The sequence below is a fragment of the Pseudoliparis swirei genome, chromosome 5 (assembly GCF_029220125.1).
Source record: "Pseudoliparis swirei isolate HS2019 ecotype Mariana Trench chromosome 5, NWPU_hadal_v1, whole genome shotgun sequence".
Taxonomy (NCBI): Eukaryota; Metazoa; Chordata; class Actinopteri; order Perciformes; family Liparidae; genus Pseudoliparis; species Pseudoliparis swirei.
In genome coordinates, this window is record NC_079392.1 from 9,892,293 (window position 1) to 9,911,474 (window position 19,182).

At 46.8% G+C, this 19,182-nt stretch overlaps 1 protein-coding gene across 1 annotated transcript in view; it reads right to left on the reverse strand.

Annotated features, from left to right (window-relative positions):
* gmds (GDP-mannose 4,6-dehydratase) overlaps positions 1 to 19,182 on the reverse strand; it is a 159,294-nt gene that overhangs the window by 68,592 nt on the left and 71,520 nt on the right. The window lies entirely within an intron of this gene.

Sequence of the window (19,182 nt, forward strand, 5' to 3'; positions counted from 1 at the left end):
TAGCTCCAGTAAGCCCCGGCCATACCCTGCCCAGAGGAAACATGGGAGTGGGCGGGTTGGGGGATTCAAGAAGGATCTGGTTCTGCCTGAAACTGCTGGTGGTCTCCACAACAAGCCCATTAGATGAGGTTGCAGACACTCGCTGCCTATTAATGATTTTGCTTTCATCAATTTTGGTGAGACGCAAGACAAAAAGTCAGTCAAAGAAGCTGCACACAAAACACACACAACACACACACACACACACGCACGCAGCACTAGTTCAGTGTCTGTTTAAACTGAGCGCTTCGAGTTAATGTGAATAAATATCCAGTGAGCTGCTCAGAAGTTTCCTCATATCCTGTACTAGCCCCCCCACACACACACACACGCACACATCTCCAGAAAGGGCCCCCATGGTAACGGGAACAGTTCCCGTAGCCGTCGTGAGAGCCAGTCAAATCCCTCCATCAACAATGGCCTTTGTTTCTGTGCCCAGGAGGTATTTAAAAAAAGAAAAATGGCGGCCGTGCTCGTTTGTCCAAACTGATATTGTTGTCGCTCCCCAGCTCTCGGAGAGTCTGGGCGTACCTCAGAGTGGCTTTGCCAACGCGTGTACAATTGCTTGAAATAGTGCAAAATGCAGTCTGAATAACTCGCCAGTGTGTTTGCGGCAGAAGCTGCCGGCGCGCTCCTCGGACAGTGTCACACTGTGTTGAATACGGCGCCGCCTGCCAAGGGTCGCTTTCCATGAGGCTCAACGCGGCGGCGGCGGCGGCGTGTGGAGAGTTGTGAGCGAGAGGAGACGCAGACGGACGGAGCAGCCGACCAGGCATCTGCTGCCGTTTAGGCGGTGAACACCCTTCCTCGGTGACAAATGGATGAACAAGCCCACTTGGCACTTTTCCCCCTGATCAATAATTCAACAGTGACCTCATGTGAGTATAAACCCGCTTTGACAAATGTAAAAAGCACAGCCTTGTCCACGCGCAGCCAAACTGATGTCATGTTTCTCCAGTTTGCTCTCAAAAATATTCAAATCCTATTATGAACTCGAACGTCGTGTTTCTGAAGATGTGGGAACGTAACACCCCGGGGTGTCAGTAGCCTGACGCTGACAGCTCTGTGTGTTTACAGGACCCAATGCTCCTGTCAAAGCTGAGCTCTCTCGCTCACAGCTCCTGTCTGCTTCTCCGGAGGAGCTAATTGGAGGAGCTCGCCGTCTACGTCCGTCTTCTGCTGGCAGCGATATTTGTTTGGAGCACAGCAGGAGGCCAATAGCAACTCGTCCTCTGAGGTCTGACTTCAATCTGCCTGAGCATCACACTGACGTCAGAGAACAACAGAGGAGGAGGAGGAGGAGGAGGAGGAGGGAGAATCTGGTCTGTGGTCTGGGAATTTCAGGACACACGATGAGGACGTCAGAAGAACACGGTGGACTGGAAACTGTTCATTTTGGGCTTAGAGTTTGGAGAGTGGGACAATACCGGCTGAGAGAGAGAGAGAGAGAGAGAGATGTACAGAGACAAGGAGAGAGAGAGAGAGAGAGAGAGAGAGAGATGTACAGAGACAAGAGAGAGAGAGAGAGATGTACAGAGACAAGGAGAGAGAGAGAGAGAGATGTACAGAGACAAGGAGAGAGAGAGAGAGAGAGAGATGTACAGAGACAAGGAGAGAGAGAGAGAGATGTACAGAGACAAGGAGAGAGAGAGAGAGAGAGATGTACAGAGACAAGGAGAGAGAGAGAGAGAGATGTACAGAGACAAGGAGAGAGAGAGAGAGATATGTACAGAGACAAGGAGAGAGAGAGATATGTACAGAGACAAGGAGAGAGAGCGAGACTCTGACAGAGGTGGGTGATGATGGATAGCTTTCCATATTGGGCCCCATCCCTTTTCCAGAGGCTAAAAACAGACACGGCAACCAAATCAAATTGTTTTCAACTATTTGGATACAAAATGTGCTTTGTTTAAGCCCTGAAACAGAACACAGCATTAAAGGATAATTCTGGTGTATTACATGTTAGATCACAGTCTCATGGTTTGGGGCATTCTTTTCCCTTTTGGTTATGATAACAATAGACTCACAGAAGTAACAGCCGGCATCCCAAAGCCCAATTGTGCAAAAAAACCACCAGCAGTGAGACAGGTTGTTAACAAACCAATAGTTAGCCCAGATTATCGAAACAACTTTCAGAAAATGAAAGGGACTGCACCCAAAATAAAGATTATGATCCCTCCTTGTACGCGAACAATGTGTGCACAGCATGCACAACGACTGTAAGTACAGTGGGACAAAGTTAATTTTGGAAATCTCAGCTTTCAGTGTTTTCTGGAGCTTCCAGCTGTTATCGCATGCTTTAATTTCCATGGCAACTGGGCAAAGCCTGACTTCTCATGAAGGCTGTGTGATGCTGCTGGTATTGTGAGAAAAAACAGATAAGCGCTTCGTTGAGTCGAAGACAAGTTATAAAAACTGTTCAAAAGGTGAAGCTATTAACAGCTCTTTCTCGCGGTCTCTCGCACCTTTGAAAGTCTTTCACGAAGGTGCGATCGTTAACTCGACTGAAATAACCTGACGTCCGCGATTTGTACCTGAGCGCGTCTGTCGGGGGACAGAGAGAGAGTCGGATCATTGAGCTCATTTGAACAATGCTGAATCTTTTTAGCCTCAAAGACTTAAAAATCTGGGCCTGCAATGTATCAGAACCGCCAGAACTCCACAACCACTTCTTCCAACTCCGAGCCGACCGATGCTGAATGGAGGCAGACCCCCCCTCATCAGTGGCGGCACTCGCCCGATTTAACTTCGGTTGCCAACGGGAGATATACTGTACGAAGGAAAAGGAGGGATATGAATAATGTATGAGTGGCAGGTCTGATTGATGTGGGGTGTCGGGTTTCCAGCCAGCGGAGGGGCTGTGAGTCCGTGCCCAAACCCAACACACAGCACTGCTGCCATCAAAGGGTGTGGTCTGGACTCACTCTCTCTCTCTCTCTCACTCTCTCTCTCTCACGCACACACACACACACACACACTCACTCACTCACTCAAGCCGAGACTCAGACACACAATTTCAACCACTCGCATAGATGAAGACACACATCTGCACACTCTCCTTCCTCCTCAAATTTAAACACACACACACACACGCTGGACTTCCTGTGCTCCCAAACAGGAACACACAGGGTGCTGTGTGCCGGACGGTGGGTCTGGGATTGTGGGTGGAGAGAGGCCTGGCTTTCCCCACCTGTGTTTGTGGCAGGAATTAAGGGCGCATGCTATTTTGGGGGGGGCGAGCGTCTGTGCGCACACACACACACACACACACCACACTCACTCCGCAGCACATAGAGAGCTCTCAGTGACTGAAGCGCGGCATGCACGTCGGCTGGTGTTTGCTGCGGCCGGAGAGTGTGAATGCCAGTGGAAAGCTCGAAATGGCCTGTAAATACAAACAGTCATATTTCCAGTTCCAGGCCATTTAAGAGCTCATCATGGTCTGCCCACGCAGGCCTTCATGACATGACGGATGTGGAGCCTTTGGCTCAGATAAGACACGGAGTCGTGCGATCAGCCCGCCTCGCGTGAGTTCACCTTTTCACTATTTGCCAAAAATGAGGGGGATGCAAACCGTTGGTACATTTAAAGTCCCGACACACTTAGCCTGCGTAGCAACAACCAGATGTAGCTTACACGTCTGTTCAATGGAATTCTACCACTTAGCCATGAATTAATAAGTGTTTAGTAACAATGACTCAAACAATGGCGTGTAATGAAAAGACCGTGACACGTCATGTCATCACGCTTGGATGTCCTCTGGCTGTGTCAACAGGCCATCGTGAGCCCAATCCAATGCCGCCTCATGACAAAGCTTTTAAAAACACACCGAGAAACAATACGGACGACTCGTACTGATCACATTCCCCGATCGTACGGCCACTGCTTGGGAGCCGCTAATCTTCGCCAGCCTTCTGGTCACACGTCCTCCTCTACAGTAGCATCTATTCTGTTCTGGATTTCTAAATCTGTATCGGGTGTGTTTGGGAATCCTCCCCATGAGAGACTTCGCTACCCCGCCACCCGGCGCGCAGCTCAACATCTCAAGGAATAAAACAAGCGTGACGGGCCGTGACAGTCGGCAATCTGCGAGCTCTATACTTTGAGGTTGTGCTGGTTTGGAGGGCAACGAGGCAAGCTATTGCGCCGCGGAGACGGGGGAATAAACACACGCGGGGCCAAACGTGCTCGTTCATTCTCCCGCTCTCCTCCCCGCTCCCTCGCAATCTCGTAAACACTCGCGCACTGCAATTACGTCTCATTAGGGCGCTCGGGGCCTTTCATGTAGCTGCCAAACATGGCCACCGTATCTCCCCTCTGGCCCACAGACATAAACAAACACTTCAGCTGGCCTGACCTCCCCCCCCCCTTCCCCTCCCCCTCAACCAATCGGATACATGGAGCCTCCGCTCCACCAGGGAGAGCTTAGGGATTCCCCTTTCGCATGTCCCCACCTCTCTCGCTCCACGGCGCCACCCGCATCTTTTTCTTTCCCCTCGCATGCTTTTCTTCTTTGCTCTTTCCTGTTCCCTAAAACGGACAGATAAATGGAAACAGCGCGGGGGACAAAGAGTCGAGAACGAAGAAAGAGAAGAGGGAGACAGGAGTCAGCGAGGCCGCCTGCCTGCAGTGGGTCGGTAATGATATAATGAGAGGACTGCAGTGCTTAGCGGGCTGCTCTTTTTATAGAGAACGTCGAGACAAATGTGCAATCATTCACTTTGATTGAGCGAGTGTGTGTGTGTGTGTGTGTGTGTGTGTGTGTGTGTGTGTGCGCGTGCGCTCGTCTACATGCGTGTCCATATGTCTCGGCGCACGTGTGACGGGAAGCAGACGCGGGCGTTGTGAGGTGGGTGAGGGAAAGTCAAGACGGAGGGAAGGGAAGGTCGTGACTGAGGGGGGTTAATGAAAAGGGAAAAGGCAAAGAGAGTGGCGTCACTGGAGAAAAAAAAAAGGAAGAAGAAGAAAGAAGCCCGTCCTGGCGCCGAGCAGCGGGGTCAGCGAGGGGTGACGGAAAGGTCACGCTGAGGTCAAATAAGGTGCAAAACCTGTAACTCTGGTGAAAATTTAGAATGAAAACAAACTGCCTCTCTCACTGCAGGTCACAGACAGGGCGTCCTCTCAGGTCACACACACACACACACACACACACACACGCAGCTGAGGCCGCTTAATTAAAAAAGGGATCCCTGGCACTCCCTGAAAAAGTCCCACCTTCTGAAAGCAAATACACGGCTCTCCAGCGCGGCTGTTTTAACAAGGATGGCGTTGGATGCGCGTGGCGTGGAGTGAAAGCCTCATTGTGGCGCAGAAGGGGGCTCAGAGTGCCACGTCAGTTCTCTCCTCATCCATCAGACCAACACCTCGGCGCAGCATTTCCTCACCAATTATGAGCAGAACTCCAACCTCGCTGTGCAAGTGTCCAAGTGCACACAAGCATGTTGTTTCATATGAAGTATTTTATATGCACGCATGTTTGTCGACGAACACGTACAAGTAGCACATCCTTCATGCCCTCAAATTACCCACAAAGCTTATTGCAAACTGTGGGTGTGTGTGTGTGTGTCGTACGCCTGGTTTAATACGATAAGCCTGTGCGAACGTGGATCTGCTATAAGTCGAATAAAAAACAGACAACTTAAGGAAGCCATTTGGCGTTGTGCGATGATGGAAGACAGGCTTTCATTGCTCTGAACCAACAAATATTTCCATTCCATGAAAGCCGTCAAGCCAGTTTGAAGTGGACCGGTTGGGTGGATGTTTCTGCCACGCTCAATACGCTACAGGCAACTCTCAGCAGGCTTCTGAATCACTACTTCTTTCGACCTGGAGTTATTTTTAACTCGTTAAAAAAACAATGACGCACACGCACACGCACACGCACACGCACACGCACACGCACACACACACACACACACAATCATGTTGTTAAATGAGGCAGTTGTGCATAATTAGAGAACTATTAGCGGGAGCATGCAAAGGCTGTTTGACTTGGATGTGACCCAAATTGCCAGAATTGTGTGCGACACTGCGAAAATTTACAACTGGATTATTTTATGAAAAGTCTATTTTCTCACACACCAGTGAAACGATTTCATCCAAAGGGTGCTCGTGAGGAATAATCATTGCTGTAGAACTTTATGGATTATAATAACAATCATAAAAATGATATGTCTGACAAAAAGCTCCATAAAACAGTGAGGAGAGAAATAGGCGAAAGAGCGCGTTTAAATCTGTAAAAGAAAACATTCCATTGAATTATAATGTGTCACTTGGCTCAACTTCATTAATTAAATAAATGTTGTATGATGGAATTATTATTTTTTATGTTTCTGTGGTAAAATTGACACCACAGATGACCCGTTGTGGTTCTATACAAACAAAGAAAACAATCATGAAGGAAATAAGCAGTAGTACAAGAGTATACAGTATAATAAATCCAGAGTTAATACAATGCATCACACAAACGACAGCAAACAAATACTTTCCAGATGTGCACAATGGGGGCCATTTATTCTTGTAGAATCATACTGATGCCCCGGTATGAGCTCATGTGCACACACACACAGTCACAGAAAGTGTGTCCACAGAATGAGTCGGACACACATGTAAAAGAGAGAGAGAGAGAGAAAGAGAGAGAGCAAAAAGAGCAGAGACTGTGACTGAGCTCCTGTGATATTTGGCTCCACTTCGACACTCTGCAGTCTGGACGGAGAGAATCTTCCCACGGGCCGCTCGACCGTCTGACACAGCCAGAGACGCACGGGGAGCGAGGGAGTGTGAAGGAGAGGGAGAGAGAGAGAAGGTCACACACATTCCAGTCCCAAAGAGTCAGGCCAGACTCCTCATGCAATTAAAATAAGATGGACCCGGCCCCCACACCCCCACCCCCCGAAAACACCCCTCTACTCCATCAGTCCCGTCTGCTAGACCACTGAAGGCTTCACTGCATGTACTCCCTGATACTCCCTAAAAGTCCCGACATGAGACTCAGCCTTTTTTCTTTCTGTATGACAAACGTACACACACACTCTCTCACACACACACAGACACGCGCACATGCACGCCTAGGAGGGATTATTGCATTAGGGGGTCTGTCACACCTGTGCTTCCCGATCAGAGAGCGTCTCAGCTTCACAGACCGGCTGTGGACGTTCTACCTTCTTCTGCTCCCCGTCTGTTCAGGTCCATTAAAACAAGCTCGCTGGTGTCGAACTGTGTCTGCAGCTTTGCTGAAAACTGCCAAAAAGTGCAACAAAAGAAAAGCCGCCATCGATGGTTTCGATTATTCTGGTTTAGTTTGTTCTTTGATCAATGAGTTCCCCATTGAATGCATCTTTTACCTAAATACTTCAATTAGAAAAGGTTACGTTTATTATTAAAGCGGCTTTCAATAACAAGGTGATCCGAAGTTCTCTATAAGGGACGACATTAGATACGCCGTTTTGTGTTTACAATAGATAACATGGCAGACATTGGCTTCTTTTTTGAAATAATAAAGGGTTTTATATAGAAGAACTTACATTTTCTAAAGTAAATTGTGAAAAATGGCCATAGATGAAGAAGTGATCAAGAAAATAACCTAAAATGAATGAAAGCAACAAGTTACTTGTTGAATGTGGATCCAGTGAGAACGGAAAAAAAGAGAAATCTTCAGTTGTTTATGAATATTTTGTTAAGTAGGAGCTTGTGACACAACATGCAAGCTGCGTGGAAAAACAGTTATTACTTTACAAATATTGTTGAAAGTCTCTTTTGCCTCAAATTCTCCTCCCTAACTCGTCGGCCACAGCTGACACCCCCCCCCCTCCCCCCTCCTGCCCCGACCTGTTAAACCCCCAGCAGGGTACTGAGCCCTCCCACCACCTACCCCCTCTGGAGTCATCCACTCCCCCCGCCCTCTCTCCTCCTGCTTTCCTCCCTCTGTCCAGGTGGGAGGTATGGCTCTCTGCTGTTTTCTGTGTGTGTGTGTGTGTCACCAACCACACCTGTCAAACGCAGCAGTGAAAAGGGCTGCAGAGGAAACCAGACGATGGCTTTTGTTTCCCCGTTTCAAACCAAGAAAACGGAAACAAGTCTCATAAATGACCAGGCAGCTGTTAAATCCAATGAGCACATCTACCACAACGAGCCTTTATTTTGTGAATATTGCTTTGTATACTGTTGTGCTGTAACTCAAATATCAAAAGTGGTCGTAGAATCCGTCTGTGTGATTTATTTGCCTTTTTATTTATTATCAGATATTCGATAATTCCTGAATCTTGAATTTAAGACTGTATGTTTTTAGGCTGAGTTCCTTTGGGTTCTGTGTTAATACGGCATGTAACACTGATAGAAGGAAGACGTTTGAAATATTTTGAAAACTAAAGAAATATTTTTGTTTAAAAAGTCCCAAGTAAAGAGCTTGGTTTGATATCGGTACCAATTTTACTGGGAGAAAAATTGAAAAACACTGGTTCAGATTTGCTTAACCCTCCTATTACCTTTCGGGTCAATTTGACCCCATTCAATGTTTAATGTCGGTGTTCCTTGGGGTCAATTTGACCCCAGGCTGTTTTTCACTGTGTCAAACATATAAGAAATATCAACTTTTTAATATATTTAAAGGGCTATTTAGGTAGTCAACAAACAAACATAAAGTACTTCACACTTAAACTTGGGAAACAATATTAATTCTAATAATTTTCTGGAGGTTTTAATTGCTGGGGTCAAATTGACCCCCGAGGGTAAAATATGTTAGTAAATGTAAAGGTAACAGGAGGGTTAAAAGCACAAATCACGGATCAATTTCCAACAAATAAAACTGTATTTAAAGACTTTTTGTCAAAGTGCATATTCATTGTTATTATTGTATGTTTTTCAAAGTAAAAACACATAAAGCAACAGTGTGGCTCTTGTCTCACTCCTTTATGCTGTCTTTATATTGTAGCATGTTATGGAGCTGGGGGTTTCACTGAAAGGATATAGAAATATGTTGTATTTATCTATTCAGATATGTTTATCATGTTTGTTTTTGACTTGAAAATTAAATAGTTAGTCATTTAAAAAGTTTGCCACAGAGAGCTATATTACAATTGACTTTGGGGTTTCCCTCCTTTTATGAATAACGTGTACTTTTCCATGGAGCATCTGCATTGTCTTACAAGTCTGTTCAACTTAACCGTCAAAGCTGGCAGAGCTTTCTGCAGGACTCCGGGGTGCAAACTATCCTGCGGGCTTCATGTGAAAGCTGGAGACTCTGGTTACACGAGGCGTCAAGGAGAAAGGAGAGAAAAACAGATCCGGAGGAGGAGGAGAAGAAGAAGGAGAGCATCTGCTTTCATCCTCAACCCAGCAGGAGAGAGCTTTGGCCTGTCACTCTGAGACGGACAGCCAGCTGCTGACACACACACACACACACACACACACACAGAGAGAGAGAATATTAGCGTTAAGTCTCAGAAGCTAAATCATTTCTCTTATTTTTACGATTAAAAATACATATCCTAATATTAAGTAAATTTTTTGAAAGAAACCAGAACCGCAAAGGTTACAATGTGACCACAAAGACGGTCAACTTTTCATCTGACTTACAGAAAGACAATCCTCAAAGCAGAGCCGTCGTAGCCGTCCGGCTGGACAGAGCCTCCCTGCTCTGCACTAAAAGGCAAAAACAACCACCTCTTGGGTGTTTTCTACTCAGACAGAGAGTCGTTGGCATGCCTATTACCAATTTAATATGATTCTTTGGTTCCAATCATTTAAAAATGATTTGAACTCGCCATCAATACCGCAATAGAACCTGATTAAATATGACAGACATTTGCATGACAACTTCCAAAAGTTGTTCTTTAACCGGAGGAGAATGATTATTTGGGGTTCGGTACACCAAATGTTTTATGGAGGGAAACGGCCTTTAACAGGAAAATAAAGTCATTACTCGTGTCAAATTCATTCACCCTCACTACCTACTCCTGAAAAAATATTTTAAAAAGGGATAACGAGTTCTCGCCGCTTGATTTCTGAAGAAACGGATCACAAACGCTCAGCAGCAAGTTAGATTCATGCAGAAGAAGCAAATAAAAAGAGGCTAATTAAGTCATTAACACAGGATTCAAGAGTTGTCCAAAAAATGACAACACAGAAACGCTATCGTATCAACCTAAGAATAATGAAAAGATATTCAGAATTTGTTCGAATTACTGATCCGTCCACAGAATCTACTTTGTCCGTGGCTCCAGGATTACTCGATCCCGTGTGAACTAATCTTGTACCAACACAAAAGGAGGAGGAGTTTTGAAGTCACGTGAGAAAGCGCACACAAGAAAGAAAATTAAAAGCCAAAGTCAAACAAGAGACAACGCTGAGGTGACGCTTCAGTAGGACGATTCTTTAGAGCTTTATGAGATAATGTTCACATTAACCGGGAGATGGTGATTAAAAACTGCACTTTGGAGCTCAGAGTCTCCATTTTGCTTCTTCACGTAAATCTGCAGTTATTTTTTAGGACACTTATTTTTCCGGTTTCAAACTGACAATCTGACATTTTATATTGACTCCATTTGTAAAAAACAGAAACCTTTTTAACCCTCCTGTTACCTTCACATTTACTAACATATTTTACCCTCGGTGTCAATTTGACCCCAGCAATTAAAACCTCCAGTGAATTATTAGAATTAATATTGTTTCCCAAGTTTAAGTGTGAGGTACTTTATGTTTGTTTGTTGACTACCTAAATAGCCCTTTAAATATATAAAAAAGTTGATATTTCTGATATGTTTGACACAGTGGAAAAACAGCCTGGGGTCAAATTGACCCCAAAGAACACCGACATTAAACATTGAATGGGGTCAAATTGACCCGAAAGGTAACAGGAGGGTTAACACAGGACTTCCAGCCTCCAGTAACCCTCATGTCATTCCCTTTGCATCACATTTACGCTCCGACAGCAAAGTAACGTTGGACTAAGAAAGGAATGAACAGATCGGGGACAGAGAGGGGGGGGGGGGGGGAGAGGAAAAGATGTTCCCTGAAAACACCCGAATCTCACCCCAGAAATGAGGACACCTCCCGGGTCAGGTTTCAGTCTGTTGAGCTGCCAAGCCGACAGCAGTAACCTTAGAACGTCTGCTGTCCTGTTATCTGTTCCTCTATTAGAAGAGGAGGGAGTCACTTTTACACAACCTTTCTCTCCATTTATCATCCTCTCTACATTATCTGCACTGTGAATATAAGTATTTCTGCTCTCCGACTCCCCTCACTCCCCCCCGGCTCTTCTTCCTCTGTCCCTCTGGTACGATGCCACAGTAAATACTCACTCCATGTCGGATGATTTAGGATTTGGACTTAGATGGGGCAAGAGTGCCTCCCCGGGGATCTATTTTAAGACTCTCACCTAATTAATTATTATTCTCGTCACATTTCACCTCCTACGCCTCTTTCCTGTGTGTTTGTCCAAGTGCTGCTGTCCGTGGACAACAACACAACTCAGTTTTAGAGTCGAACTTACCTACGTCACGAAAAAGTGAACCCTACCAACGTCAACGCTTGTCTTCAAAATTAATCGACCCAGATCTTCCCGTTTAAAAAAAAGTGTTTCTGGATTTCTACAGCTCTTAAATTTAAAATGTAAAATTTGATTTAAATCGTAAAATACTCTAATCTATAGAAATGTACTTGTACAAACAACAAAACAAATTAATACTTGTTAAATTGATTTAATGAAACTCACTTTAAAGTCAAGCCACTGCAAACAATATCAGTGCTTTAAAGTAGGTCGGAAAAAAATCGAAACTTAAAAAACGAAGGTTCACGACAGTAGAGAATCATATATTTTATTAGATGATGTAATATTTTATAATCAATCTATAATAAAAGTTGTCTTTACATATTTTTACTTCCTTGGAGTTAATCTGATATGAAGTCATGGCTCATTTCGGTTTTCTTCTCATTTGTCTCCTTTACGTCAGCAAATCACCGGGACAGTGAACTACAGAGGTTGTAGTCTTCTTGATGCAAAACACAACAACTTGGTGCATGAGAACATAATAGATTTAAACTAATCCATTCCTTTTTTTTAATCCAGTTATTTTGTCTCTGCACCTTTTAGAGAACCCTACTTTTATCATATAGAATCTGAGCGATAATGAGCATCAACACTGTCCTATAGAATCTGTTTCCATGTAGAATCCTTAAAATATGAGCAAGTTCTCTTCAGAACCGCTGGAAGAATTGTCTTTTGTTGAGCCCATATTGGACACCGAGGACACATTGCAGAGGCTCCTCAGACCTGCGTTCTAATATTCTGTATCAGTTTATTAAAAAAGGTATAAAAATTTTTGTTCCGCTGAGCCAACATTCTCTGTAAATTAACAATTTATACATCTCAATGTGTGTGTGTGTGTGTGTGTGTGTGTTCATGCATAAGGTTGCTAAAGGTTCAGTGTGGTTTTATTGCTCTGAGCCACAGGGGGGCAAACCCCAGTTTATTAAGCTGCTGCTAAGGCCATGGGTCAGATTTCACCTGCAATTAACATCACAGAACCGCACACACACACACACACACGCTGACACACACACCCAGACACACAGGCACACAGCTGCTGTCGTTTACTCATCCTACTTGTGTGGGATGCCAAGTCAACATGACGGGAGCTCTCTCACTAAATGATCTACACTCAGACTAACCCCCTGCAGAGCGAGCGAGCGCAAAACACATCGCTCTCCAGATGACGTGATCATGATGATGCAAAGATGGGCGTGTTGCGGGGCGGCACTGGTTAAGGGGGTGGGGGAGTTGTCATCAGGAGGTTTTGGCGATGAAACCTAACGCGCCCTCTCCCCTGCCCTATTAGCCCTCATTCAGCTCTTTACCCCTCCAGCTGTGTTTATTAAAACGTTTCGTAGCAGGCTCAGGTATGTATCAGCTCCCTGAAACACTGCTGTAAAGATTCAGGCATGCATTTAACACACACACATACACACGCACATGCAAACACACACACACACGCACACACCAAAGTGCTCTAGCTCTAGCACTTTTTTAAACTCGTACTGCTGATAGACATGATACTATCATTATGTGTACCGTATTTTTTGCACTATAGGGCGCACTTAAAAGCCTTTAATTTTCTCAAAAAACGACAGTGCGCCTTATAATCCGAAGCGCCGTATATATGGATTAATTCTGGTTTTGCTTACTGACCTCTAAGCGATTTTGTGTGGTACAAGGCGCTCACGGCGCTAAGTCAAAATGTTTTAGTACGACTTTGGTAAACTACAAAGCCGCACCGCTTGCAGCATTACGGCTACCGTAGCCAGGAACGTCGCGGAGTAATACATACTGTAGCGACCCTGGGTCAGGAACGCTACCAGACGTAGCTGTCTGGTGTCCTGCAGCGCCTCTTCAACCTCAGCCTGAGGCTGGGGGAAGTCCCGGTGCTGTGGAAGACGTCGTGCCTGGTCCCTGTCCCCAAGAAGTCAACACCATCTGGCCTCAACGACTACCGACCGGTCGCCCTCACCTCCCATGTGATGAAGGTGCTGGAGAGGCTGGTCTTGGCCCACCTCCGGCCGCAGGTGAAATCGTCGCTGGACCCTCTGCAATTTGCTTACCAGCCTCATGTGGGAGTGGGACGCGCCATCATCTACCTGCTGCAACGAGCTCAGTCGCACCTGGATGGAACCGGTGTCTCTGTGAGAGTCACTTTCTTTGACTTCTCCAGTGCATTTAACACCATCCAGCCACTGCTGCTGAGTGAGAAGCTGCGGTGGCGGTGTGGACGCGTCCACCATCTCCTGGATCACTGACTACCTCACAGGCAGACCACAGTTTGTCAGAATGGGCCGTGTGCTGTCTGGAACGGTGGTCAGTGATGTTGAGCCCCACAGGAACTGTTCTGTCTCCTTCCTCTTCACCCTGTACACCAGTGACTTCCAGTACAACACGGAGTCATGCCATCTGCAGAAGTACTCTGATGATTCTGCAGTGGTCGGGTGTATTAGGGATGGACGGGAGGAGGAGTACAGGGCAGTGGTGAGTGACTTTGTAAAGTGGGCGATGAGAACCACCTGCGGCTGAACGTGGCCAAGACCAGAGAGATGGTGGTGGACTTCAGGAGGAAGGCGACAGCTCCTACACCTCTGAGTGTCCTGGGAGTGGACGTGGACATGGTGGAGGAGTACAAGTACCTGGGCGTCTCCATCGACAGCCGACTGAACTGGAAGGCCAACATCAACGCTGTGTACAAGAAGGGGATGAGTCGACTCTTTTCCTGAGGAAGCTTGATCCTTCAACGTGTGCAGCAAGATGCTGGAGTTATTCTACCAGTCGGTTGTGGCCAGTGTGCTGCACTTTGCCATTGTCTGCTGGGGAGCAGCATCGAGCCGGTGACACCAGCCGTCTTAACAAACTGGTTAGGAAGGCTGGCTCCATCATCGGCTGCCAGCTGGAGCACCTGGAACAGGTGGTGGAGAGGAGGCGGTTGAAGAAACTGGTGTCCATATTGGACAACCCGGACCACCCTCTCCACCACCTCCTACAGGGACAGAGGAGTACTTTCTCCAGACGTCTCCTCACGCTCCGCTGCCACAAGGAGAGATACAGGAGAACATTCCTGCCGACGGCTATGAGGCTCTACAACAGTTCACCTCTTGCCAGATCACCCTAACCCTTCTTATATTTGTGTTTTTATTTTTATTTTTATTCTTGTGTGTTGCTGCTACTGGCTCGACAAATTTCCCCTTGGGGATTAATAAAGTATATATCTATCTATCTATCTATCTATTCAAGGAACATAGAACAAGCTACTGTTGGCCGTAGCCTACGCCAAAACGACAACAAACCGCCGTGAAACCTCAAAACCAGCTTCACGTCTGCTCCGGGTCATAGCTCCGATCCGAACCCGCGGAACACAACAACACACACACAACAACATCACTCGCTGTCCAATCACAGACACGCCTCACAGCTACCAGCTCGTGAGACGTTCAGTTACATCCGGACATAACATTTCCCTCAGTCCGTTACAATACTGTGCTTCACCATAATATTACAGTGTGTGTAAAAGGATCCCAAAATACAACTGAATAAGGTTGGTAGTTATTGTGAATACGCTCATTAACGTTTGAATAATGTTGAGAATTATTGTGAACGCGTTTAATAAAGTTTGATCGACTGACTTATCTGACTGTTTTTTTTCCGCTTAATGCGCCTTATAGTCCGGTGCGCTTTATATATGAAAAAAGATCGAAAATAGACCATTCATTGACAGTGCGCCTTATAATCCAGTGCGCCCTATAGTGCGGAAAATACGGTATGTGATATCTACTATATGAAGTTGATAAATGACATATTTAGCCCATGTTGATCATTACTGTTGCTTCAAGCTATACTTATAAACTACATATTTGGGTTTGGCGAAACAAGACATTTGAAGAAGACACCGGCGACTCTATGAGATTGACATTCTAAGTAAGTTAAAGCCTGAGTGCCTGCAACGTATATCAGCCCGGCTGTGTGACCACTGACAGGGAAATGACCTCAACTGAATATTGACTCTTTAATTAAATTGGACGACCCTGAAATCTCATATCTCCTGATGTATTTTTAACAAGCAACCAGCTACACACACCGAGGTTGTCCGGCTTCAACACCCTCCAAAACCAACACATCTCCACGGCAAAAAGACCCGATGTCCATCAAGTCTCAAAATGCCGGTTAGAAAGTTAATGAGGCCCCTTTTTGTACGTCCAGTTGCACTGGATGAACGCCTCAGCCACGAGCTGAGAATGTAGACGTACATGTCTCGTTTACTGTACCGAGTCCCAGAGCCTGCCCCCGCTGTCACCTCCAAGGCCAAAACCATGTGATGAATGACCCAGCGGTCTCATCAATCATCTCTGATTGGCCCTGATCTGCTCTGTGATTGGCTAATTAGCCTCATCTGTAACCATTATGGCACAGAGAGAGGCAGCTGCGGGAGTAAAAAAAAAAAAAACAGAAAGAGGGGAAAAAAAGGATAAGAAAAATAAAGGAGGTGAAAAAATTACACCATCAGGGCTGTCCTGTCACCTCGCTGACTCCACACAATGCCAGGAATCAGACAGCGCCACACAGGGACACAGGGACACGGACACACACACACACACACACGCACACACACACACACACACGCACCTTAAGACCGCCAGGAAACACCTTCCGAAGGCCAGAATTTCACAGGTGATTATATTTTTTAAATACATACGCGAACGCGACAAGAGCAGCGAGGAGGGGTTGTCGTGACTGCGGGTCAGAGGGTCAGCCTCATCTCATCTGGCAACAGTTTCTGTTCCGCTTCTGCGGCAACGCCAGCTCCCATCGAGGGAAAAATAAGGCGCGCTTTTTAGATGTCAGAGGGAAATATCTGGTAACTCGGTGGTAACTGATCGCCAAACCCAGAGCAAGAGGGATCAACACATCGGTGAAGCGCTGGTCTGGTGACGGCGCCTTTAAGGGGAACACAACATCGAAAAGTAAAAAAGGTTACGAGGTGGGAGGAACATGAAGGACTGTTGTTATTTTATTTTTGTTAAACACGCGGCGGGAGAGGAAACAGACAAAAGGACGAAGAAAGTAAGCCAGCAGAGAGGAGGAGGAGGAGAGAGGGCCAAAACCACCAGGCCGACTTCTGCTCCCTCCCAGCCGGCCTACTGCTCTGCACAGGAAATGTCTCTGTGCAGCCAGAAGGGGAGGAGGTGGAGGTGAGGGGGCTTCAAACAGCTGTACCCAGCATGGGCACATGGGGGCATGGGCTGAGAGGAGAGGAAGGAGCAGGTGAGGAGGGCAGTCCTTGGTAAATATCTCCTACAATCTTTAGCGAGTGAGTCCTGCGGGGTTTCCTTTTCCCATCATCGTGCTCAGAAGCAGGAATCGGTTTGGTATCGCCAAATCCCCCGAAACCGTAGTCCAAAAAATAAATGAAAAAAGGTCAGCCGTATGTGTCGAACACGTCGCCCGACTGGAAAAAGCCAAACGCTTAACCCCTTTGAGGAAAATGAGATCAGGGGGATTTAAATCATTCTATCTGTTGATTTCATACAGTCGTGCTAAGCTCCCGGGCGTCTATTCCATCACACCGTGATGAGACTAAAGGGACTCCATTGAGAGGAGCTGGGCAGCTCCAGGTTTGTCTGCCTGCCGAGGACGGACACCCAATACACGGCGGAGACGATGCCCAGCCAGCCGCACGCCTTCAGACGTCGTTAGAGCAGACACACAGCACGCCCCTCCTGCCACCCGCAATCCATCCACAGCCAATTACAAGCAATTTCCCTGTCCTGGGTGGGGAGAGGGAGCGTGAAAAGGGGAGCGAGCGAGAGAGGAAAAGCAGTTGTCAGCCTAAAGCAGACACACATGGTTCTGTTTACAATTTGCCAGTTGTTTGGCTTCGCCATGGTAACACAGTGCTGACGCTGGGCGGATATTTCAAAGTGAGATGGAGAAAGGTAGTGTGGGGGGGGGGGGGGGTCGTGGTGACAGTCGCGGCCTTTGATGGGTCTGCAGGGCGCGGTGAACCTACGGCGGGAGAGATGCCTCATTTATGCATAATGTACAAATGTCCCACAAACACACGTCTGTTTCCCTCCTCCTCCTCCTCCCCCCCCCCCGCCCCCCTTCCCCTCAGCACCTCGGGCTTCTGTTTGGCTTCCCCGAAATCTGCCTTTTCACGAAACTGGAGACGCACAGCGAGGAGGTGCCTGATTCACCAGAGCTGGAATGTCGGCCGTTCCCACAGGAAACCTGGGGCGTCTCAAGCCAGGGTGCCCTGGACAGGCGAGTGTGCACTCACACACACACACACACACACACACACACACACACACACACACACACACACACACTAATCCAGTGACACAGGGCTGCATGAACAACCTATACGCTCACAACTGGTCAGTAATATGAAAAAATCAGAAAGCTGAACGTGACCCAACACATTAAATTTGACTTGCACAAGAACACAAACCAGTCTTTTTGTTTCCCATGGCAGCGGGCATCATAGTGTCCTGTAAATGAAGACCGAAAATGTTGTTTGAAATGACATCATCACTACACTACAGCTCCATAGAGTCTGAGTGGCCGTTGGGGATGAGGAGGACAGTAGCAGTCGTAGCTACAGCCAATTTCATTTTGAAAGCTTTAATGATGCATTGTCTTTTATCTTTGACTTGATTTTTCAACAATATTTCCAAATATTTGCACTCCTAAACCAAGGAGAGTCTGATGCCAATCCAATAAAAAGATGTGTTCACGTTGAACGTGAAGCAGACTTTTGCCTCAAAACTCACAAACGGACGGTCCAGTGGAGCTAACTAGCAGTGCATGTGCACAGAGTGTCTTCGTCTTACAACTTAAACCGGCAGGCTTCTTATATTTCCTAACAATCCTTCATTCTTCATCCTCTTGTTTCTGTACTTTCATGGAGCCGAGTCACGCGGCCACAGGAGAACCGTGAACTGTGGCGGAAACATCATCAACTCACGTCATTGTCTCTTTCAGCCCGCTTGGGTTTTTCCACTGACTTTGCGTGCAACCGTGCTGCCTACGTGTCCACACCACCGGGAAGTGACGCACCTTCCTGTCTGAGAAAAAATAACTGGACTTTCACTTCCAAGATCTAACCGATACATAATAATATATATCCTCCTTCCTTGTGACAGATTTGAATCAGTTTGTGTGACAGCAAAATATGATCCGACAGCATTATTATATCTACTTTTGGGACATAACTCTCAATTCAAGCCAGAATTTCTCCCACAGGAGGCAATTATTATTCCGTGTGGTTACAATTGGACGTGACTGATCTGATTGGACGTATTCCCTTCGGCCTCCGTGGCCCGCCTCCGCAGCTCGAGACGCCGCTTTTCCACCGACCTGCTCTGACGCAGCGGCCCCACGCCGAGATCGGCAGTAAACCGGGGTTACCCGCTGTAACCGCCTCACCCCCACTCCCATCTCAAAGGGCGCCCGCCCGCCACCATCGCCTCCTAATAACAACACGGTCCGCTGTGAGCGGTCTGCTGTCAGACATGGCAACCCGTCGAGCCTTTCATCTCAACAGGCGCACACGTGTTCCGACCTTAACCTATCGCACACAACACACGCGCACACACACACTCTGAAAC